Genomic DNA, 25,634 nt, shown 5'->3' with positions numbered 1-25,634 from the left:
CCATCTGCTAATCGGTACAGCAAATGGGCATCTGCCAGCTCCACATTTGAGTATACTTCCATTGCACTATACAGGAAACAAAGTCCCTGACGTGAACTAGAACAGTTGGTCCTACGTGCTTGATACTGGCAGAGCGATGAGATTGGTCGTATACCCAACAAGCAATTAAGTGAGCCACCTGTAAACATTCCTTCGTTCCATCAGAACAACAAACACTGATGCTAATAATTACAGCTTACCGTAAATTCTAACCGAACGTAAGCAAGAGGGTGTTTTGAACGTTTCATTTATGTTGGTACGTTTTGTTTCTGCGTGTTTCCTATGATTACGAGGTGGAATCTAAAATTTTCGGGACTGGTGCTGCCATCTGGAAAGTAGGAGTAGTAGATCTTAGCACTGCTAGGTGGCGAGAGCTGCATATCTGGTGAGTTAGTGTGCGGAGTGGCATTCAGCTGGGAGGACGTGTTGTGTGTCCACAGTGAATACCGTAATACTCTGTGTTTGATGTGTGGCGATTTTACGATGGATCCGCGAACAGAACAGCGCGTGTTGAAGTGTGCACAGACCTTCGTCAAACCGCATCTGATGATCCAACCTTCTTGTCACGGGTTATCACCGGCGACGAGAGCTGGATTTACGGTTATGAGCCAGAGACAAAGCGACAATCGTCCCAATGGAAGGGTCCAGGCACTCCAAGACCCAAAAACGCGAGACAGGTGAAGAGCATGATCATCGTTTTCTTTGATATCAAGGGAATTGAGCACAAAGAATTCGTCCCACACAACCAAACAGTGAATTCGGCGTACTAGTGTGACGTTTTGCGACGGCTCTGTGAAAACGTGCACCGACGGCGGCCCGAACTTTGGCGTCAAGGGGAACTGGCTGCTGCATCACGACAATGCGCCCTGTCACACGTCCTTGTTCACCAGAATCTTTTTGGCAAAAAACAACATGGCGGTTGTACCCCACCCACTGTACTCACCAGATTTGGCACCTTGCTACTTCGCGCTATTCCCAAAACTGAAACTCTAGTTGAAAGGCCGTCGGTTTGACACTCTAGAGAGAATTCAAGAAGATTCGCTGGCGGTGATAAACACCCTCAAAGAACAGGACTTGCAGAAAACATTTGACCAGTGGAAGAAGCGCTATGACCGGTGTGTAGGTGCGGATGGGAACTACTTCGATGGTGATGGTGACCATTAGTCCAAAGGTAAGGTTTTTAACAGGTGGCAGCACCAGTCACGAAAATTTTGGATAGCACCTCGTAATATGATTATGAAGGGCAGTAGAAAATGAGCTCTAACATGGAAATAAAGAGTTTTCGGACCCCTGTGCAAACAACATTTTATTCCTCTATCTGTGATGAATGTTTCCTGAAAGTCTGGCCATACCTTTTTTGTTACAAGCTGTAAAAGTACTTTTAGATTTATTTTGATGCAAGACACCACTTTTGACAGTTGACCTGAATTTATTTCAACAAGTTTTCAATAATCTTAAGATTTTATATTTATTTAATTGTTTCGTATTTTATTGCAACTAGTTTCACAAATAATGAAAGTTTTGTGTGAATGAGAATAATAACTAGTACTCGTCCCCTTACTGAAAAGTCAGCTAACGAAACGTTTGAAAACATCAACAGTTTGTCGACGGCTTCAGTTCTCCTCCTGGAGCCCCACAAGCTATAAGAAAAGCTTACTCAAACAATTTCCTGAAAGTTAAGTACAGGAAATAGAGAGTATTAAGATTTTGGGACTGCAGGTAGAGCACCTCAATTGGGAAACTCACACCTTACAATTGATGATGCTCCTTAGTTCAGCTCCGTTTGCATTACCCATGAATACTTTTATACGTGATTTAGAATTGAAGAAACTAGTCTGTCTTGTGCACATCCATTCAATAATGAGTTAGGGGAACATCTTACACGGATATCATTTTCAGAATACGGGAGCGTGTTATAAGAACTATATCTGGTGTTAGTTCTAGAACTTCTTGCAGAGCCCTCTAAATATTCTTTATTTTCACAACCTTTTCACAATATATTGTTTTTTTATGGTATTCAGTCCGCAGACTGGTTTGATACAACTTTCCACGGTAGTCTACCTTGCACAAGCCTCTTAACTTGCGACAGAGTCATACGCCGGACTCCATGGTCGATCAACACAGAAGTTAATATAACATGTTGATCGATGGAGAGCCGTTAAGCCATCTTGTTTAACGGAGAACTCAATTATAGTTGGTGGTAACTTCTGTCTACCGTCGATATGTTGGCGAAAATACATATTTAAATTCTGGAGTGGACATAAAAAATAGTCTGAAATTTTACTACGTGCTTTCTCAGAAAATTATTTTGAGCATTTAATTTAGGAGTCTGCAGGAACTGTAAATGATTGCGATAGCATACTAGACCTCTTAGCAACAAAGTATACTGAGAAAGTGTAGAGTATACAGTATATAATGAACCCAGGGTCGTTGTATCGAGATTGAATCCGCAGCATCCAAGCCTATCAAAATAAAACTTAAAATATACCTATTTAAAACAATTGATAATTTGCCTGACTTCTTCCTAAGAGACAGTCTCCATTCCTTCTAAATTATATAACCACAGACTAGGTGTGGCTTAAATCCAAGGAAATAGTACTGAGGTCAACGGAGAGTTTGATACGAAGTAGATTAATAAGAGACGGAACAGATCTCCCAAGGTATACAAATCATGTCAGGACACTGTAGCGGAGGCAACGAAAAAAGCATGCCATTTTAAGAGAAGCTCGAAATTCAACGTGGACTTCAGTGCAAGATGCTTTTAATAGTTTCCGAAACAAAACTCTATCTCGGAATATGACAGAAAACCCAAAGAGGCTCCGGTCGTATGTGAAGCATACCAGCGGCAATTCACGATCAATACTGTGACTGTGGTGTGGCAATGGCAACGTTATCGATGACACCGCCACTAAAGTGGAGTTTATTTCTTCTTCAAAGAAGTATGAACCCTCGGTGTAGCGGAGCAACTTAGTCACTCAATAAAAGGGAATCTTTTGGCCCAGATTATATACCAGTTAGATTCCTTTCAGAGTACGCTGTTGAAATATAATCATTTTTAATACTCATATACAACCGTGTGCTTGACGAAAGATCCGTACCTAAGGACTGCAAAGCTGTACAGGTCACACCAATATTTAAGAAAAAATAGAAGTAATTAGCTGAATTATAGATCCATATGACTGACATCGATTTCTAGTAATATTTTAGAACATCACTACCTTTGAACATCTTGAAACACCTCGAAGAAAACAGCCGTTACGGATTCAGGAAATATCGTTCTTGTGAAACAACTGTGATTCGTGATTTCCTATCAAAAAAGGTCACAGTCCGTAGTAATTGAAGGGAAGTCATCGAGCGAAACAGAAGTGCAGTGGTGTTCCTCAAGCAAGTGTAACCTCTGCTGTTCCTAATGTATGTAAACGTTTTAGGAGACAGTCTCAGCAGCCCTCTTAACTGGTTTGCAAATGATGCTGAGGTCTACAGTCTAGTAAAGTGATTAGAAGATCAGAAAGAATTGAAAAATAATGTAGACAATATTGGTATGAAGTGAAAAGCTGCAATTGACCCTAAACACTAAAAAGTGTAAGATCCCCCAGATGATACTAAAAAAATTCGTTTAATTTCGGTTATAAGGTGCATCACAAATTTAAAGGTTATCGATTAAAATTACTTAAAGTAGGAACCATCACATAGAAACTGTTTTTGGGAAAAAGAACCAAAGACTGTGCTTTGTCGATAGAACTCTTTTTGAGATGCAACAAGTCTACCAGAAAGACTGGCTGGCCGTTGTGGCCGAGCGGTTCTAGACGCTTCAGTCTGGAACCGCGCTGCTGCTACGGTCGCAGGTTTGAATCCTGCCTCGGGTATGGATGTGTGTGATGTCCTTAGGTTAGTTAGGTTGAAGTAGTTCTAAGTCTAGAGGACTGATGACCTCAGATGTTCAGTTCCATAGTGCTTAGAGACATTTGAACCATTTTGAAAGAGACTGCCTGCACTACACTTTTCTGTCCTCTTCTGGAATACTGCTACACTATATGGGATTCTTACCAGATAATGTTGACAGAGGACATCGAAAAAGTGCAGAAAAAGACAGCTGGTTTTGTATTATCGCGAAATAGGGGAAAGTGTATCAGTGATATGATAGATGTGTTGGGGTGGCAATCATTAAACCAAAGGTGTTTTTCATTACGACGAGATGTTTCCACAAAATTTCAATCACCAACTTTCTCTTCCGAATGAGAAAATATCTTGTTGGCTCCCACCTACAGAGGGAGGAATGACTAAGGTAATAAAATACGACAAATCAGAGCTCCGAAGGACAGATTTAGTTCTCAGTTTTTCCCGACGACCTATTCGAGAGTGGAACGCCGGTAAATAGTCTGAAAGTCGCCCTGAGAACCATCTACCAAGCACTTAAGTGTGAACTTATAGTACGCATGTGGACGTCGATGTAGTAACACAAGATCTTAAAAAGCATGAAAAGTATACAATACTGAAAAATTAAATAAAATGAATAAAAAAGTAAAAGTTTGCGTCAGTGTGGATCCACCAATTCGTAATTGTTTTCGAGAGACAAGAACGATACGAGAGAAGGGCTTACAGTGTGTAGTGGCGCAGTATAAAGGGTGTCATAAAACTGTAGAGCCACAATGATGCAGACGCAAAAGGTTCCTAACAGATCATTTTAAGACAAAGAACCAGTGGTCGGAAATGAATTTTTCAGGATTTATGAAATATTCTAAGAACACTAGAGCTAGGCACGCGTTTGTAAACTGCTTAGTTTTATAACAGACAACTGCCTACCACATCGTAGAACGTAACAAAAATACCATTAAATCTGACGGTCACTCGAAAAAAGTTGCGTAATATGAGTCTAAAACCTACTTAGACTTTTTAAGCAGTTTCAACGTAGAGAAGATTATTTCCGCACTTGCTGCTTGTCCTCGGTATTTTGCGAGGAAGTGCGTGTACAGCAAGCTGCGCCAGCGCGTCCCACGGCTGTCTGGCAGGTATCGTCTGTAGTCCGCGCTTTCCGCCGACCGCAGTGAAAAACAAGCCGCGTGGAGATTGCGCATACCAGCTAGGCTTCGCTTCTTACTGCACAACAGGCGTGACAACCTGCGAATGTCCACCAGTTGTACAACTGCCCGTGTGAGCGGAAATCTGAGACACCGCGCGCCGGCCGCGCTAGCGACGATGTTGCTACTTCACTCGGAAACAACACTGCGCTCGCAAGAAGAAAGGATACCTGTCGGAGCATCGGATAAATAACAGGCGGGTTTGGTGTTACTAGAGAAGTGCAGCAAGGAGGAACAAAATCTTGAGGTTCGCCGGTGGCATTGTAGTTCTGCCAGGCAATCCACGTAGAATATCAGTTGAGCAAAATGGATTACGACTTGAAAAGGTGATATAAGACATAGTCGTAAACAAAAAGGTGGGTGGGGCGAGGGGGGTAGGGGGCAAATGGCCCCCTCCCCTTGAATCTGGAGTACAGAGTTTCTATTCACTACAGAATTCGCCGGCCGCGGTGGTCTAGCGGTTCTAGGCGCTCAGTCCGGAGCCGCGCGACTGCTACGGTCGCAGGTACGAATCCTGCCTCGGGCATGATGTGTGTGATGTCCTTAGGTTAGTTAGGTTTAAGTAGTTCTAAGTTCTAGGGGACTTATGACCTCAGCAGTTGAGTCCCATAGTACTCAGAGCCATTTGAACCATTTTTGAACTACAGAATTCTATTTCACCTCTGAAAGTGATTTCTCTCGATTTCGCTAAAACCTCTCTTTTGCCAGTTCTACCACCCCCTTAGCTTATTCATAGAGACATGACACATCTTGAAACTGACCACCTTATTTATATAAAAAAAATAGTTTTAGATTCTTGCCCACCCTAGCCCCTCTCTTTCCCTGGATAAATATCTGCGGGCCACCATGATATGAGATGAACATCAACAAAAGTAAAACAAGGATAATGGAATGTGATCAGATCAGTAGATGCAGAAGGAATTATAGTGGGAAACAAGACATTAAAAGTTTTGCTTCTCGGGCAGAAAAATACTGTAACAGATGATAACCGAGGTAGAGAGGGTACAGAATTCAAGCTGACAGCAACAAGAAAAGCAATTCTCAAAAGAGGAACATCTTAAACTTTAATATAAATTTAAGTAGGCAATGGAGAAAGACACAGCAATCGATAGCGAAATCCGTCGTTTCATCACAGAAAATCTAGATTTCATATGTAGCCTAGTCATCTTCAGCGCAAAAAATTACAAAACAGGAGAATCAAGAACAAATATAAGACAGTTAGCAACGAGTCGTTAGTGCAGGCATAAACACCACACAGTTACGTACCATATAACAACAGGTGACAGCAGTCCAAAGTGTCACGCAGGAAACAATACTGGTTGATACAGAACATGCAGAAGTGTAACATGAACTGAAGCTGTTGCTTACATGATTGAACAGGAAGGAAATGTGACGTCAGAGATGAGTGGAGCCCTTTATTGAGGCGCGAGTGAATGATTAAATAATAGCGAAGTTATATAATTATTATTTTAAAAAAATAGAAACACAAGCAGTTGTTAATCATAGAAAACAGATCACCAGTGTGGAGCCATAGTATAGTATGCTCAATAACAGTAAGTACAGGGTAGTATTTAACGTAGTTTTACATAGCAAACTAATGGGAGAAGATCCATTTACAATTACATATAACAGCGAAAAGTATAATATTAAAATAATCTACCAAAAGAATTAAAATATGAAGGAAGCTCTCGGCATAAACTGAAATCATACAGATCATAAAAATACATCTCTGGGCTTGAAGAATAAACATGTGGAATGAAACAGACTTACAATGTCTACTGGTATGAAGGTAGCCAGTGGCGCATACAAGATGAATAAATAAAGTAATGTATCAGAGATACGGGAGATAACAATGTCCAAACAAACTGGAGTTATGTGAGGCCGTAGATATATTAAAAATACGCCCTCTCTGGGCTAGTGTAAGTCATAAAATTAACAACGAAATGAGATAACCAGCCATACTGTATTTTTTCGGCATTATGTCTTCAGAAGCAAATAAAAATACGAAAGTAGTAAGTTAAAGAAGCATCCATAAAAGTTATAATCTATTAGCTTGAAAAGCCAAATAACTCACGGACACTATATATATTTCCGATATGCGCCATATTGTGGCTATAAGAAAAAGGAGAAAATATGAAAATGCAAGGAGAAAATATAAAAATGCAGTAAATGAAGCAGGCAAAAAGGAATACGAACGTCTCAAAAATGAGATCGAAAGGAAGTGCAAAATGGCTAAGCAGGGATGGCTAGAGGACAAATGTAAGGATGTAGAGGCATATATCACTAGGGGCAAGATAGATACTGCCTACAGGAAAATTAAAGAGACCTTTGGAGAAAAGAGAACCACTTGCATGAATATCAAAAGCTCAGATGGAAACCCAGTTCTAAGGAAAGAAGGGAAAGCATATAGGTGGAAGGAGTATATAGAGGGTCTATACAAGAGCGATGTACTTGAGGACAATATTTTGGAAATGGGATGTAGATGAAGATGAAATGGGAGATATGATACTGCGTGAAGAGTTTGACAGAACACTGAAAGACATAAGTCGAAACAAGGCCCCGGGAGTAGACAACATTCCATTGGGAGAGCTAGCCAGCCCTGACAAAACTCTAACATCTGTTCAGCAAGACGTATGAGACAGGGGAAATACCCTCATACCTCAAGAAGAATATAATAATTCCAATTACAAAGAAAGCAAGTGTTTACCAATGTGAAAATTACCGAAGTATCAGTTTAATAAGCCACGGCTACAAAATACTCGTACTAACAGGAATTCTTTACAGACGAATGGAAAAACTGGTAGAAGCCGATCTCGGGGAAGATCAGTTCGGATTCGGTAGAAATGTTGGAACACGTCAGGCAATACTGACCCCACAACTTATCTTAGAAGATAGATTAAGGAAATGCAGCCGCGCGGGATTAGCCGAGCGGTCTTAGGCGCTGCAGTCATGGACTGTGCGGCCGGTCCCGGCAGAGGTTCGAGTCCTCCCTCGGGCATGGGTGTGTGTGTTTGTCCTTAGGATAATTTAGGTTAAGTAATGTGTAAGCTTAGGGACTGATGACCTTAGCAGTTAAGTTCCATAAGATTTCACACACATTTGAAGGAAATGCAAACCTACGATTGACTGATTTGTGGTAAGATCTTATGGGACCAAACTGCTTAGGTCATCGGTCCCTAAGCTTACACACTACTTAATCTAACTTAAACTAACTTACGCTAAGGACAACACACACACTCATGTCCGAGGTAGGAGTCTAACTTCCGAAGGGGGGATCCGCGTGGACCGTGACAAGACGCCCCAGACCATGCGGCTACCCCGCGCAGGCAAACCTACGTTTCTAGCATTTGTAGACTTTGAGACAGCTTTTGACAATGTTGACTGGAACACTCTCTTTCAAATTCTGAAATGGCAGGGGTAAAATACAGGAAGCGAAAGGCTATTTACAATTTGTACAGAAACCAGATGGCAGTTATAAGTGTCGAGGGACATGAAAGGGAAGCATTGGTTGGGAAGGGAGTGAGACAGGGTTGTAGCCTCTCCCCGATGTTGTTCACTCTGTATACTGAGCAAGCAGTAAAGGAAACAAAAGAGAAATTCGGAGTAGGTATTAAAATCCATGGAGAAGAAATAAAAACTTTAAAGTTCGCCGATGACATTGTAATTCTGTCAGAGACAGCAAAGGACGTGGAAGAGCAATTGAACGGAATGGACAGTGTCTTGAAAGGAGGATATAAAATGAACATCAACAAAAGCAAAACGAGGATAATGGGATGTAATCGAATTAAATCGAGTGATGCTGAGGGAATTAGATAAGGAAATGGGACACTTAAAGTAGTAAATGAGTTTTTCTATTTGGGGAGCAAAATAACTGATGGTCGAAGTAGAGAGGATATAAAATGTAGACTGGCAATGGCAAGGAAAACGTTTCTGAAGAAGAGAAATTTGTTAACATGGAGTATAGATTTAAGTGTCAGTAAGTCGTTTCTGAAAGTATTTGCATGAAGTGTAGCCATGTATGGAAGTGAAACGTGGACGAAAAATAGTTTAGACAAGAAGAGAATAGAAGCTTTCGAAATGTGGTGCTACAGAAGAATGCTGAAGATTAGATGGGTAGATCACATAAGTAATGAGGAGGTATTGAATAGAATTGGAGGGAAGAGAAGTTTGTGGCACAACTTGACTAGAGGAAGGGATCGGTTGGTAGGACATGTTCTGAGGCATCAAGGATTCACCAATTTAGTATTGTAGGGCAGCGTGAATGGTAAAAATCTTAGAGGGAGACCAAAAGATGAATACACTAAGCAGATTCAGAAGGATGTAGGTTGCGGTAGGTACTGGGAGATGAAGAAGCTTGCGCAGGATTGAGTGGCATGGAGAGCTGCATCAAAACAGCCTCTGGACTGAAGACCACAACAACAAAAAGACGAAAAATGCTTTTTATTTGACGTATTTCGCGATCGATTGCTGTTCTTTTCTCCACTTCCAGTTTTCAACGACCGCTGCGCACAACGGCATAATATGGATTCCAATCTAATTAATTTAAGTGTTAATTCCCTAACACTTAAATTAATTAGATTGGAATCCATATGATCTCGATCTGCGCAGCGATCGTTGAATATTGGTAATGCGAAAAGAACAGCAGTCGATCACGAAATCCGTCAAATAAAAGGCCTTTCTCTTAGAGACACAGTCTGATACATATCGGAAGTATAAATCGTGTCCGTGAGTTGTTTGACTGGTTAGTATTTTAAATTATTTATCTGCAAGGTAGTGTTGTACGGATGTAAAATGTGGTACAGGCAGGAAGAGAATAGAAGCTTTCGAAATGTGTTACTCCTGGAGAATGCTGATGATTATGTGGGTTGATCGGATAGTCAATTAGAAGGCACTGAATCCAATTGGAGAGAAAATAGAATTGTGACACAATTTGACTGAAAGAAGGGATCGAACTGCACGGAGTGGCCGCGCGGTTGGAGGCCCCATGTTACGGATTGCACGGCCCCTCCCGCCGGAAGTTCGAGTCCTCTCTCGGGGATGGTGTGGCTAAATGGCTCTGAGCACTATGGGACTCAACATCTTAGGTCATAAGTCCCCTAGAACTTAGAACTACTTAAACCTAACTAACCTAAGGACATCACACACACCCATGCCCGAGGCAGGATTCGAACCTGCGACCGTAGCAGTCCCGCGGTTCCGGACTGCAGCGCCAGAACCACTAGACCACCGCGGCCGGCCCGGGGATGGTGTGTTATTATTAAGGTAAGTTAGTTTAAGTAGTGTGTAAGTCTAGGGATCAATGACCTCAGCAGTTTGGTCCCTTAGAAATTCACACACAAATAAGGGATCGGTTGATACGACATATTCTGAGACATCAAGGAATCGTCAGTTTCGTAAGGGTGTGACTGGTAAATATTGTAGAGGTGGACCAGACTTGACTACAGTAAGCAGCTTCAAATGGATGTAGGTTGCAGCAGTTACGCAAAAGTAAAGAGTAGTGTTGGATAGATAGCGTGTAGAGTTGCATCAGATCTTCTGACTGAAGACCATAATAACAACAGAGAAGCTTCGCAACAGACTAAATACGTTTCTTGCACGATATTTGTGGTAATGAGATTGCTAAGTTTCATTCTGTTGTTGACGACGATGAACTGTATGGGATGTAGGGAAGTCTCCAGCGGTGTCATTATAGCGGCTGTCGACAGGCACTGTTTGGGGTTCGCTATACCGTGCTGAAAGTAGTGATGATGATGCGTGTACGACAGCTAGGCCTTCAGGGCCCGTACTGAAATATCTGTGGGGCGAGTGGGGTTAAAAGTGATAAAACTATGAAAATATTAGAAGAATTAAAGTACAATAATTAACGTAAAACCATGAGCACTCCCTGGCACCGTACACAGAGACACACGAGGAGCGTTGTGTAAGTAATGCAACACTTCTTTTCTCGGCCGATTTAGTTTTGAAAAAAAATGTGAAATTTGTTGTGGGACATCGTGGAATATTCCCTCATTAGCCCCTATAGTTTCATGAAGTTCAGATAGGTGCTGGCGCTATACGTAGCCTTCAAAATGGCGTCTGTAACGGTGGTACGTTGCAAGCACCGAACTGTCATTGAGTTTCCTTTGGTGGGAAATCAGAGCTTCACAGATATTCATAGGTGCTCGTAGAATGTTTAACAGACCTGGCAGTGAACAAAAGCACAGTGAGTCGTTGCACGAGACGTCTGTTTTCATCGCAACAGGGTCGCACAAACTTATCCAATCACCAGCGTGCTGACCGGCTGCACACAGCTGTGACTCCTGCAGTGTTGGAGCGTGTGGACACCCTCATTTGAGGTGATCAACGGATCAAAATCAAATACGTCGCTGCACAGCTGAATCTCTTGTTGGTAGTGCTGATACACTCGTCCACCAGTTGGGTAACAAAGGTTTGTGCCCGCTGGGTTCCTCGCCACCCAACAGAAGGCCATAAATAACAAATTCAAATGGTTCAAATGGCTCTGAGCACTATGGGACATAACATCTGAGGTCATCAGTCCCCTAGAACTTAGAACTACTTAAACCTAACTAACCTAAGGACATCACACACATCCATGCCCGAGGTAGGATTCGAACCTGCGACCGTAGCGGTCACGCAGTTCCAAGCTGAAGCGCCTAGAACCGCTCGGCAACAACGGACGGCCATAAAGAACAACGAAGGACTATCTGTGCAGAACTGCTTGTGCGTTGCGAGGCTGATCATTACAATTTTTTGTTCACGACGTTGGCTCCGATGTTGACCAGTATACATAAATGATCTAGTAGAAAGCGTGGGATGCTCTGCAAGGGTTCGAATCCTGCCTCAGGCATGGATGTGTGTGGTGTCCTTAGGTTAGTTAGGTTTAAGTAGTTCTAAGTTCTAGGGGACTGATGACCACAGATGTTAAGTCCCATAGTGCTCAGAGCCAGCCAGCTCTGCAAGGCTGTTCCCAAATGCTGCGGTTGTCTATAACAAAGTAGCAACGCCAGAAGGTAGCAACTATTTGCAGAATGACCTCCAGAGAACTGATGAATGCTGTAGGCTTTGGCAGTTGACACTGAACGTATGTAAATTTAACATATTGCGCATACATAGGAAAAGAAACCCGCTACTGTACATCTACACTACTGATGTCAAACCGCTGGAAACAGTAGCTACCGTAAAATATCTAGGAGCAACTATCCAGAGCGACCTTAAGTGGAATTACCACATAATACAAGCAGTGGGAAAAGCAGATGCCAGACTCAGATACATAGGAAGACTCTTAAGGAAATGTACCCTACTGGCCATAAAAATTGCTACACCAAGAAGAAATGCAGATGATAAACGGGTATTCATTGCACAAATATATTATACTAGAACTGACATGTGAGTACATTTTCACGCAATTTGGGTGCATAGGTCCTGAGAAATCAGTACCCAGAACAACCACCTGTGGCCGTAATAACGGCGATGATAAGTCTGGGCACTGAGTCAAACAGAGCTTGGATGCCGTGTACAGGTACAGCTGCCCATGCAGCTTCAACACGATACCACAGTTCATCAAGAGTTGTGACTGGCGTATTGTGACGAGCCAGTTGCTCGGTCACCATTGACCAGACGTTTTCAGGTGGTGAGAGATCTGGAGAATGTGCTAGCCAGGGTAGCAGTCGAACATTTTCTGTATCCAGAAAGGCCCGTACGGGACCTGCAACATGCTGTCGTGCATTATCCTGCTGAAATGTAGGGTTTCGCAGGGATCGAATGAAGGTAGAGCCACGGGTCGTAACACATATGAAATGTAACGCCCACTGTTCAAAGTGCCGTCAATGCAAACAAGAGGTGACCGAGACGTGTAACCAATGGTACCCCATACCATCATGCCGGGTGATACGCCAGTATGGCGATGACGAATACACGCTTCCAATGTGTGTTCAACGCGATGTCGCCAAAAACAGATGCGACCATCATGATGCTGTAAACAGAACCTGGATTCATCCGAAAAAATGACGTTTCGCCAATGGTGCACCCCGGATCGTCGTTGAGTACACCATCGCAGGCGCTCCTGCCTGTGATGCAGCGTCATGGATAACCGCAGCCATGGTCTCCGAGCTGATAGTCCATGCTGTTGCAAAGGTCGTCGAACTGTTCGTGCAGGTGGTTGTTGTCTTTCAAACGTCCCCATCTGTTGACTCAGGGATCGAGACGTGGCTGCACGATCTGATACAGCCATGCGGATAAGATGCCTGTCATCTCGACTGCTAGTGATACGAGGCCGTTGGGATCCAGCACGGCGTTCCGTATTACCCTCTTGAACCCAGCGATTCCATATTCTGCTAACAGTCATTGGATCTCGACCAACGCGAGCAGCAATGTCGCGATACGATAAACCGCTATCGCGATAGGGTACAATCCGACTTTTATCAAAGTCGGAAACGTGATGGTACGCATTTCTCCTCCTTACACGAGGCATCACAACAACGTTTCACCAGGCAACGCCGGTCAACTGCTGTTTGTGGATGAGAAATCGGTTGGAAACTTTCCTCATGTTAGGATGTTGTAGGTTTCGCCACCGGCGCCAACCTTGTGTGAATGCTCTGAAAAGCTAATCATTTGCATATCATGGCATCTTCTTCCTGTCGGTTAAATTTCGCATCTGTAGCACGTCATCTTCGTGGTGTAGCAATTTTAATGGCCAGTAGTGTAACTCATCCACCTAAGGAAGTGGCTTGTATGGCGCTTGTTCGACCGATTCTTGAGTATTGTTCACCTATGTGGGATCTCTGTCCGGTAGTGCTGATAGAAGATATAGAGAAGATTCAACGAAGAGCGACGCATTTCGTCACGGCATCGTTCAGCCGGCGCGAGAGCGTTACGGATATGCTAAACAAACTCCATTGGCAGACGTTACAAGAGAGTCGTTGTCCAACGCGGAGAGATTTACTATTGAAATTTCGATAGAGCACTTTCAGGGAAAAGTCGGGCAACATATTTCTTCCCTCACATACGTTTCGAGTAATGACCACGAGGAGAAAATTCGAGAAATTAGAGCCCCTACAGACGCTTACCGACAATCATTCCTCTTCATTCTTCTCACGCGCTATTCGCAGGTTGAACAGGATTGGAGGGCTCAATTAGAGGTACGAAAAGCAGCCTCCACCACACACCAGTAGGTGGGTTGCAGAGTATGATGTAGATGTAGATGCAGAGTGGTACCATGCGGGCATACAGGTCCTCCGAGTAAGGTGGCGTAAGGTCGTCGTATTGAACGGAGGTTATGTTGAAAATTAGAGTTTTGTAGCCAGAAGAGTGGGGAGTAATATGGTCTATTGGAATCCTGAATAAAACGAACCTGTTTTCAGAAAAAAAATATTTTGCATTAGTTATTGAGTGCTCCTTGCACATTTCCAAAAATCTGGTATACAGAAGAAATTCAGTGGAAAGATCTAAAATAATGCAACGGATAAACGTTGTTGGTTGATCATTCGACTAAGAAAAGTATGTGCCAGCCACTCTGCAACAGATGAAAACCAGCCTAAACGCTTTATACTGGGGTCCAGATATTTCACAAAATTTTAAAAGATTTACGACTCTCGTCTCATCGTCAACTAAACCAGAGGGCAGGCTCCGCGTAAATTTGCTTCTGCCCTGTTGTCAAAATATGAAATGCACTCAATTAAATTGTGACGTGCAGAAAATTGCATGCTACTGTTGGAGGTAATACTGAGAAATTCGTGGATGCAGATCGATATACTGTGACGAGATCGAAATTCCAATCCATGATTTTTAGCGTTTCAATTGCAAATATATTGTGACAGTTTGGCGATATGATAAGTTATTGCAGGACTCCGAATAATATTCCCTGGGCCGGCCGTAGTGACCGAGCGGTTCTAGGTGCTTCAGTCTGGAGCCGCGCGACCGCTGCGGTGGCAGGTTCGAATCCTGCCTTGGGCGTGGATGTGTGTTATGTCCTTGGGTTGGTTGGGTTTGGGTGGTTCTAAGTTCTAGGGGACTGATGACCTCAGATGTTAAGTCCCATTGTGCTCAGAGCCAATATTCTCTGGCGGGCGGAAGATATTTCCTTTTGGACAGCTATAGACGAAGCGTGACTGAGTCCACCCAGAATTACTGGGTGGATTGTAAGTTACAGACAGACATTTTATGAGCAGGAACCACGGAACAAGTACCGGGGAGCGAGTGGAGAACGATTGCTAATCATAGCCGACTACTACTGAGATTAGATGCATGTCGGCTGTTAGTTCTATTGGTGGCTCCAAGCCTAACTAGGAGCAGAAGAAGGACAAAGACTGTACTTGAACGTCCCGTCGACGACGAGGTCATTAGAGATCGACTGCATAATATGGTGAGGGAATTTGACCCCTTTCTTTTGGAATCTTCCCTGAAAAAGCCTCGCGTTTCAGCGAATCTACGGGAAACCTAAATGTGGACGACCGCGGCCCACCCGACTGGTAAGCCAGTGTTTTACCATCGCACTGCCTCACTCGCTTCTACTAGGTGCCGAAACACTGGCGTGTAGTCCGTTCTTATCATTTCAAAAGCTATTCGCTCTTCGTCCACGAAAAGAGTACCATAGCACCGCAATGTGAACCCTGAAATTTTAATCTTCAATCATATTACGGCTATGGGTTTCATTACCGTTGTGACATAAATACCCTGCCAATCAAATACAACCCTCAATCAGTTGGATCAGTTAACAGTTGTAGGAAAATATGAAAGGATAAATAGCTGCAGCGACAAATCTCAATACGTATATAAACCAGGATTCGAACCTGAATTTACCGTTGTGGCAGAGCGGTTCTAGGCGCTTCAGTCTGGAACTGCGCGACCGCTACGGTCGCAGGTTCGAAACCTGCCTCGGGCATGGATGTGTGTGGTGTCCTTAGGTTCGTTAGGTTTAAGTAATTATAAGTTCTAGGGCACTGATGACCTCAGATGTTAAGTCCCATAGTGTTCAGAGCCATTTTTTTCGAACCTGGATTTCTGACATTTCGTCTTACCATCCGCCCGCATCTCGTGGTCGTGCGGTAACGTTCTCGCTTCCCACGCCCGGGTTCCCGGGTTCGATTCCCGGCGGGGTCAGGGATTTTCTCTGCCTCGTGATGGCTGGGTGTTGTGTGCTGTCTTTAGGTTAGTTAGGTTTAAGTAGTTCTATGTTCTAGGGGACTTATGACCACAGCAGTTGAGTCCCATAGTGCTCAGAGCCATTTGAACCATCTTACCATCCAAGCACGTCTACTGGGCTGATCAATATTCTCAGTATCGTTTAATTATCACCCCTATGTCCCGTACTCAATGTTCACTCCTTTGTGCCGAACACTTACCCTCAGAGGTTCTCCCTATGCCATGTTGACTATATGGAGTGTTCAGCATACAGACGAAATCACTGAATATTTGGGGAAGGCTAGCAGCAGTGCTTGGGTTGCCTGATGTTAAAGAGACTGATAGCGAATACCAGGAAATCCTAGTCTAATTCCACGTCCTGATGCGGGGTTTCAACTGAGAATTACTGTGTGGTATGTGGCATACGGTGGAATACGCTTTGTGCCATATATTTGGGTTTCTTCCTTTTCCATGGGAAGAATGACTGCTTGGAAGCCTTTGTGGGAGCTGTTATTTGTCTAATGGTTCAAAATGGCTCAAATGGCTCTGAGCACTATGGGACTTAACTTGTAAGGTCATCAGTCCCCTAGAAGTTAGAACTACTTAAACCTAACTAACCTCAGGACATCACACACATCCATGCCCGAGGCAGGATTCGAACCTGCGACCGTAGCGGTCGCGCGGTTCCAGACTGTAGCCTCTAGAACCCCACGGCCACTCCGGCCGGCTGTTATTTGTCTAATGTTATCTCCGTTATCTGCATGGGATATACGAGCGTAGGAACTTTAATAGTGGCAACTATTTATTTACAACTCGTACAAAACAGATACGTGTTTAAAAGTTTTACTGACCTTCAAAGTAGTCACCAGCATTGTGTATAACACGTTTCCAGCAATGTGGAAGTCGGTGGATACTCTTAGCAGTGCCAGTTGTGTTGACAGATCGAGCGGCGCGGTCTATTGCCCGACGAATTTGTTGCACTTCTGAAGCGAATGCCGTGTAATGTTTCCTTCAGTTTAGAAATCGAGTTGAATTCACGAGGGCTTAAGTCAGGGGAGTGCAGTAGGTGGTATAGCACTTAGCAGGCACATCAGTTAAACAAATTAGTAACACTTTTCACTGTACATGCTTGAGCATTGTCCTGCAAAATGATGGTCAGGTCCTGCAGGTCTCTATGCTGTTCAGTTTTGGAACACAACCTACGACCAGCCTGAAGACAGAAGTGATGACATTTTCTGCAGGACATGAACATCATTTTGCAGGACAATGCTCAAGCACGTACAATGCAAGCTGTTACTGATTTGTTTGACTGATGGGGCTGCTAAGTGCAACACCACCTACTGAACCCCCAGCCTTAAGCCCTCGTGAGTTCAACTCGATTTCTAAACGGAAGGAAACACTTCACGGCATTCGCTTCAGAAGTGCTACAAATTCGTCGGGCAATATACCGCGCCGCCCAAACTGTCAACACAACTGGCACTGCTAAGAGTATCCTACGACTTCCACATCGCTAGAAAGGGGTTATACACAATGCTGGTGACAGCTTTGAATGTCAGTAAAACTCTGAAACACGTATCTGTTTTGTACGAGCTGTAAATAAATAGTTGCCACTACTAAAGTTGCAACCCTCGCACTATGTCATATGGTTTTTGAGGTTTTCTGAACAGTTTCTCGAGAGTATTTAGGAGCCTTTGAGTGTCATCCACCAAGGATTCTTATTGTTTCAAAAAATGGTTCAAATGGCTCTGAGCACTATGGGACTTAACTTCTAAGGTCATCAGTCCCCTAGAACTTAGAGCTACTTAAACCTAACTAACCTAAGGACATCACACACATCCATGCCCGAGGCAGGATTCGAACCTGCGACAGCAGCAGTCGCGCGGTTCCGGACTGAAGCGCCTAGAACCACTCGTCCACAGCAGCCGGCTGCAGTCGTAGTTTTGTGTCCTCTACTACAGTATGTAGTTACCGTGAACAGCTAACACTGCCTCTATACCAGTGCAGTACGAGTTTAGTAAGATCATTGATGAGTTGCGGAGGGATGCTTGCTCTCATCTGAGCAGTTCTCTTAGGTTGTTCGCAGATGATGCTGTAATTTAGCATCCAGTAAGGTCACCCGAAGACCAGTATCTGTTGTAAAGCGATTTAGAAAAGATTGCTGTATGGTATGGCAGGTGGCAGTTAACGCTAAATAACGAAAAGTGTGAGGTGATCCACATGAGTTCCAAAAGAAATCCGTTGGAATTCGATTACTCGATGAATAGTACAATTCTCAAGACTGTCAAATCAACTAAGTACCTGGGTGTTAAAATTACGAACAACTTCAGTTGGAAAGACCATATAGATAATATTGTGGGGAAGGCGATCCAAAGGTTGCGTTTCATTGTCAGGACACTTAGAAGATGCAAAAAGTCCACTAAAGAGACAGCTTACACTACACTCGTTCGTCCTCTGTTAGAATATTGCTGCGCGGTGTGGGATCCTTACCAGGTGGGATTGACGGAGGACATCGAAAGGGTGCAAAAAAGGGCAGCTCGTTTTGTATTGTCACGTAATAGGAGAAAGAGTGTGGCAGGTATGATACGCGAGTTGGGATGGAAGTCATTAAAGCAAAGACGTTTTTCGTCGCGGCGAGATCTATTTACGAAATTTCAATCACCAACTTTCTCTTCCGAATGCGAAAATATTTTGTTGAGCCCAACCTGCATAGGTAGGAATGATCATCAAAATAAAATAAGAGAAATCAGAGCTCGAACAGAAGGGTTTAGGTGTTCGTTTTTCCCACGTGCTATTCGGGAGTGGAATGGTAGAGAGATAGAATGATTGTGGTTCGATGAACCCTCTGCCAAGCACTTAAATGTGAATTGCAGAGTAATCATGTAGGTGTAGATGAAGGAGAACCATCTCCTGCCGTCGAAAAGTCTTGTGGGCTGCTGGCCTGGCTGCAATGAGTTTTCCAAGCGAATCCCAGTAATATTTCATAGGATTCAAGTCACGGGGACTAACTGCAGACTTGAGGTACTAATTTGTAGCATGCCGCCCGCCTACTGAGTGCTAAGGGAGGAAGGAGATTCATGGGAATGTTTAAAGTTGTGCAATAGGAAATGACGCAAGTGAGACGGTAGCATTAATCAGGTCGGGGGGTTGGAGGATATCCTCCCTGTATCTCAGAGTCAGCAACGAACTGTGTTGGTAGACGCAGAGGTCTGCATTTGCGCCAAAACTGATTAATGCCACCACCACCACCACACGAAAAACCTACTTCTAGATGAGTGGACGGGGCTAAGTACCCTGCTGGTCTCGATTTCAGTCCATTGTCTTTTCGTGGCGTCATCTCACTCGGTTCCTAATTATTTTGGTCTGCACATTAAAAAAAAACGCAAACAAGTCAATGACGCATGTGATTGTAGCACTCAATGCAAACCGATGCACACTGTCTGTAAGTGTTATGTGTACAAGAACTTAATGACAGCAGAGTTACAATACGTGTTCGGGGAAACAGTCAGTAGGGTCGCAGACAAGATTTCAGAGAAGCGGTTAAAGGAGTTTTGTAACAGGAACTGAATTCCCTTTTACCGAAACTACAAACACAGAAGTAAACATTAGGCACGTACGCCTTGATATTCATTACGTCCCATCGCAGCTCTCTAGAAACTTTTGATATAATATGTTATTAATTTACACATACAATGGCAAATCTTTTTGTGTTTTTGAACGTTTTATCTTTTCCTTTTTATAATTTTTACGAGTATTCTGTAAAGTATGTAGCGACTCGTTCCATGACAGAGTTATTTATTTAGTGTAAGGCTTACATGGATTTGGTATAATATAAGAAAATAATATACTTAAACAAATATTTCATAATGTAGTCACAAGGATAAAGCGAAACATACTAAGAATATATGTATAACTTTACATTTTAAAATTGAGACCACTAATTCAGTCCAACGTGGATTTTTAAACTTCCAAGAAATCACGTTTTTCTCCTGGATGTGCTGTAAGCCTCGGGCATGGATGAGTGTGATGTCCTTAGGTTAGTTAGGTTTAAGTAGTTCTAAGGTCTAGGGGACTGATGACCTCATAAGTTAAGTCCCATAGTGCTCAGAGCCATTTGAACCATTTGTGCTGTAAGACGGCGTTCGGTCACAGTGTGGGGAACAGTCTGACGAGGTTCTCCGCATTCGTAGATCAGTTATTAGGTTATTCCCGATTTCTAAAATGAGTCAAGACAGATGAAATGTGACGTTCTTATTCTAATGAGTGTTTTACATACCTGGCGAGGCAGTTCCATTGCTGGTGGTGGTGAAGTATGGTCGATAGTGGGTGCAGCTTGAGCCAGTTTCAGGGCTTCCCAGTGTTCTCTCCACATGTCGGTAATTTTGAAAAAGTCCCTGAAAAGTAGTTCTGCTAATGGGAGTGGGGGAGATATTGACTGTAGCTTCTGCACAGCAGCGTTATCCAGGTCACTGTGCAGTTGAAGGTGGCGGTTGGCTACAATTTCGTTGCATTCCGTAACTAATCTTTCCCTGAATTAAATTTTCCGTGAGACATTTAACTGTCTAATTTATCTACGATAACGTTGGAAGCTGAAGAAGTGAATTAAAACCTGTGCTGCGGCCGGGACTCGAACCCAGACATTCTTGCTTATTAGGTAGAAATGCTAATCATTACACCATCGCAGCATTATGGTTACCAGCGCTGCACGATCTACTCAAGTCAAGTACCGTCCCCAACAAGGGGCGATGTGAATTGGAGTTTTTGTTGGGTAAGATACTTGATTTGGGTAGTTCGTGCAGCTCTGTTGACCATAATGCTGCGGTGGTGTAATGGTCAGCATATCTGCGTGTTAAGCAAGAAGACCCGCGCTGGAGTCCCGGCCGTAGCGCAAAATTTAATTCACTTCTTCAGCTTCCAACGTAATCTTTGCTGTTTGCGAACGTGAGGAGGGGCGATATGGCTCAAAACAGGTAGCTGAGGAAGGGGAGTGCCTTTTATACAGCCACTAATTATTCTCATGGTCTCATTCAATTTCGTTGCAGTTTTCTTCACATGGTGGCTGTTTAACCAGACTGGTGAGCAGTAGTCGGCGACCGAGTACACAAGACTGAGCGCTGATGTTCTGAGAGTGGTTGTGTTTGCCCCCTGCCCCCCATCCCCCTCATCGAGTAGTACCGCATAATTTATGCATTATACGAGTGTTCTCGTTGTTGAGTTTTGCTGCGGTGTTTTCTAGATACTTTTTAAAAGATAATGTTCGGTCCCTTGTTATCCTTAAATACTTTGGAAAAGGACTGTAGCGAACTAAGTTAGTGTTGCTTGGGGATTTAGACATGCTTGTTTATTATTGAGGTGAAAGCACGACACTTTAGTTTTGTTCTAGTTTGGAATCAATCTCCAGTCAGCAAGACAGAATAGATTGGATCACATAGCCCCATGAAAACTAAGAAAAATAACAGTAAACTAAGTAGCAAAGACATTTATCATTAACGATTTTATGAACAGGTTCATAAATACTAACAAGTTTTTATACAGTAATGATTAAAACTTCCTAATGAAGTTTCAAAACGTTCATCTTTCGTCGACGTGACACTAAAATTTTCCAGACACTTTAATATGTAGTATCACTAGAAGCAGTCCCGTATTACATGGTCCCATGTGATAGCGCATTTCATATTCTCTAAGGAGTGAGCCGTAAAATGAAGCAAATGAGTGTGAGAAATGAGAAGTATAAGTACTGTTCAAGAAAGGTCGAAGGTTCAATAACTAATTACAAAATGGTGTGGGGTGGTTGCGTCTTCCGATTGTTATGTAACGGGAATCTCATAATTAATGAGTTACGGACTAACCGGTGTCCTGTTTCTGACTGCTCGTCAATAAATGTGGTTCATGCTTGGTAGAGTGTGTGCATGTCTGTTCGTGTCAGCATCTCACCTGTCACAGCTAACAGACTGGATGTTGTAATCACAGAGAACGATTAGAATCCACTGGGCCGTTTTTGGTATCACATTTATATCTTTTATATTTATATTGGTCATTTTTATTGCATTCACCTGCTTCAGTTGATTAACACAGCAGGATGTGTACATTGCCCTACACATTTTCGATAGCCAAATCATCAAGTATGTTAATTTCTCCCTCAGTTCACATCCTACGCACTGTCTCTGCGCGCTAGAATGTAAAAGGGACCGGTGACCTCAGCAGTTTGATCCCATAGGAACTTACCAGAAATTTCCTAAAAAATGGCTCGAAGCACTATGGAACTTAACATCTGAGGTCATCAGACCCCTAGACTTAGAACTACTTAAACCTAACTAACCTAAGGACATCACACACATCCATGCCCGAGGCAGGATTCGAACGGACGACCGTAGCAGGCGCACGGTTCCGGACTGAAGTGCCTAGAACCGCTCGGCTACAGCGGCCGGCTACAAATTTCCTAAATTTCCTCGGATGTAAAGCACTTAGTGCAGCCTTTACGCATCTATAATCTGTCCCATATCTCTTTCCCTATCTCTTTAATTATCGTATGTGGCCAATGGGATGAAAATCGATTATGTTAGCCACGATTTTAGTTGCTTGTCCTTAACACTGTTACTCTATCTATACTCTCCGCACTGAACTGTGGATCAGCTTTACCAGTTATTAACAGTAAAACACTGTTCCACTCGGTTAAAGCAGTCGCTTGTCACCTCTCTTGGTCTGTAATGTTTATGGTAGAAATTGAATGCTGAAATATTTCACATGAAGTGGTACTTGTTTTGAGAGTTATTAAGCGTTATGATAATATTTGGAAATAATTTTTGATTGTCTTTAGTAGCTGAGCTAGTCATAAGAATATATATGGTTGTGTCCCACATATCGTCGACATCGTGGTCATTAGAGACGGAGCAGTAGCTCAACTGGGCAAGATTGTGGGTGGAAGCCAAATGTCACTTTGTCATTCACCTGAAGCTGTGTAGGAAGATTAAGGCTAAATGAAACTCACATCAGAATGACGCTATGAGAATTTGGATCTCGCTCCTCGCAAGCCAGGATGTTAATCATTTTTATTTATTTATTTGTTACTGTTACAAATGACCGTCTTATGATTCTAAGGCGGGTCGCTATGTTCTGTGCGTTCTACACGGTGTCCCAGGAGCAATGGTCAGTATTTAGGGATATGTCAAGAACGATCATTCGAAGGAAAAAAGTGAAGTAAACGTGGACTCTAAAATGCATACCTTAAGAGCTTTGAGCACTACTTCATCTTCGATAGTGTGCAACGAATCTATTCTGTCGCAGGATCTTTCCTTTCCACATTTTGGGGGGGAGGTAGTTTGGACGAAAACAAGAAAAAAATCGTCTTGTAAGTATGGCCTCCAAACTGCATCCCTTAAGAACTATGAGCACTTGTTCAGTAGAAGAGATGTTTCGCAGCAGCGAAGAGAAAGCATTTTAGAGGTCATGTTTACTAGATTTTTTTTCATTTGATGTTCCCGTCATATCCCTGAATATTGAGCGTTCCTCCTGGGACTCCCTGCACATTTATTTTCAGTTTAAGACTGATTATACAAGCTGAATCATCTGCTCGCATGTGCTGCCGGTATATCACTAAGGTACCTTTAACGCCGTTGTGGGCTTCACTGCCCGCGTCTGGGCGTATTGCCTTCGGCAATGCACCTGCAAAACAATACAGCGACGAATTCAGCGGAGTGTATTTCTGAGGTTCACCAGTGTTTTTCACATACACCTGTCGAGGGCTTACTGGTGATGCATGGAATATGTCCGAAGGATATCGTGGTACGTTACAGGGCAGCGCTGTTTTGGTTGGGACGTGAACAATATGATCGTGTGGATGTGGAGACTCGAGGATTGCCCAGGCAAGCACATACTAATGTGGGCAATGCAGAATAGTACAAACCTTTCGAAGTAGGTTTAGTTGTAGTTAGTCGGCAAAACCTCGAGTTGTTCAGAGGCTTCCAGTAGCATACCTAGTAACTTACGCTGAAAGTTACTTGGAACTTGAGTTAACTCCTTTTATTTTATATTTTTAACTGATTGTTATTCAGTCTGGAACCGCGCTACCGCTACGGTCGCAGGTTCGAATCCTGCCTCGGGCATGAGTGTGTGTGATGTGCTTAGGTTAGTTAGGTTTAAGTAGTTCTAAGTTCTAGGGGGTCTGATGACCTCAGAAGTTAAGTCCCATAGTGCTCAGAGCCATTTGAACCATTTGATTGTTATTTTCAATATTCTGTTTTATTGCTATATTAATATTACCAATAGTTATCGTTAATATAGCTTATTACTTTATAAATAATATAAAACATTGGAAATCATCATGATTGTTGAATATGTGCGAAGGAAGGAAAGAAGGTTCAAATGGTCCAAATGGCTCTGAGCACTATGGGACTCAACTGCTGTGGTCATTAGTCCCCTAGAACTTAGAACTACTTAAACCTAATTAACCTAAGGACATCACACACATCCATGCCCGAGGCAGGATTCGAACCTGCGACCGTAGCAGTCGCACGGTTCCGGACTGCGCGCCTAGAACCGCGAGACCACCGCGGCCGGCGAAGGAAAGAAGGAAGATTGGGTTTAATGTCCCGTCAACATCGAGGTTGACGCTAAATAAGGAAAAGTGTGAAGTTATTCACACGAGTACTAAAGGAAATCAGCTAAATTTCAATTACGCGATAAGTCACACAAATCTGAAGACTGTAAATTCAACTAAATACTTAGGGATTACAATTACAAATAACCTAAATTGGAACGATCACATACACTCCTGGAAATGGAAAAAAGAACACATTGACACCGGTGTGTCAGACCCACCATACTTGCTCCGGACACTGCGAGAGGGCTGTACAAGCAATGATCACACGCACGGCACAGCGGACACACCAGGAACCGCGGTGTTGGCCGTCGAATGGCGCTAGCTGCGCAGCATTTGTGCACCGCCGCCGTCAGTGTCAGCCAGTTTGCCGTGGCATACGGAGCTCCATCGCAGTCTTTAACACTGGTAGCATGCCACGACAGCGTGGACGTGAACCGTATGTGCAGCTGACGGACTTTGAGCGAGGGCGTATAGTGGGCATGCGGGAGGCCGGGTGGACGTACCGCCGAATTGCTCAATACGTGGGGCGTAAGGTCTCCACAGTACATCGATGTTGTCGCCAGTGGTCGGCGGAAGGTGCACGTGCCCGTCGACCTGGGACCGGACCGCAGCGACGCACGGATGCACGCCAAGACCGTAGGATCCTACGCAGTGCCGTAGCGGACCGCACCGCCACTTCCCAGCAAATTAGGGACACTGTTGCTCCTGGGGTATCGGCGAGGACCATTCGCAACCGTCTCCATGAAGCTGGTCTACGGTCCCGCACACCGTTAGGCCGTCTTCCGCTCACGCCCCAACATCGT

The 25,634-nt window shown here is 43.5% G+C and overlaps 1 protein-coding gene across 1 annotated transcript in view; it reads left to right on the top strand.

Moving 5' to 3' along the window:
* LOC126249450 (vitellogenin-like) overlaps positions 1–25,634 on the top strand; it is a gene marked incomplete at its 3' end in the record, with an annotated part of 380,348 nt that overhangs the window by 15,874 nt on the left and 338,840 nt on the right. The window lies entirely within an intron of this gene.

The sequence above is a fragment of the Schistocerca nitens genome, chromosome 3 (assembly GCF_023898315.1).
Source record: "Schistocerca nitens isolate TAMUIC-IGC-003100 chromosome 3, iqSchNite1.1, whole genome shotgun sequence".
In the NCBI taxonomy this organism is placed as follows: Eukaryota; Metazoa; Arthropoda; class Insecta; order Orthoptera; family Acrididae; genus Schistocerca; species Schistocerca nitens.
Note: the sequence above shows the minus strand (reverse complement) of the source record. Positions and strands in the feature narration are given on the sequence as shown.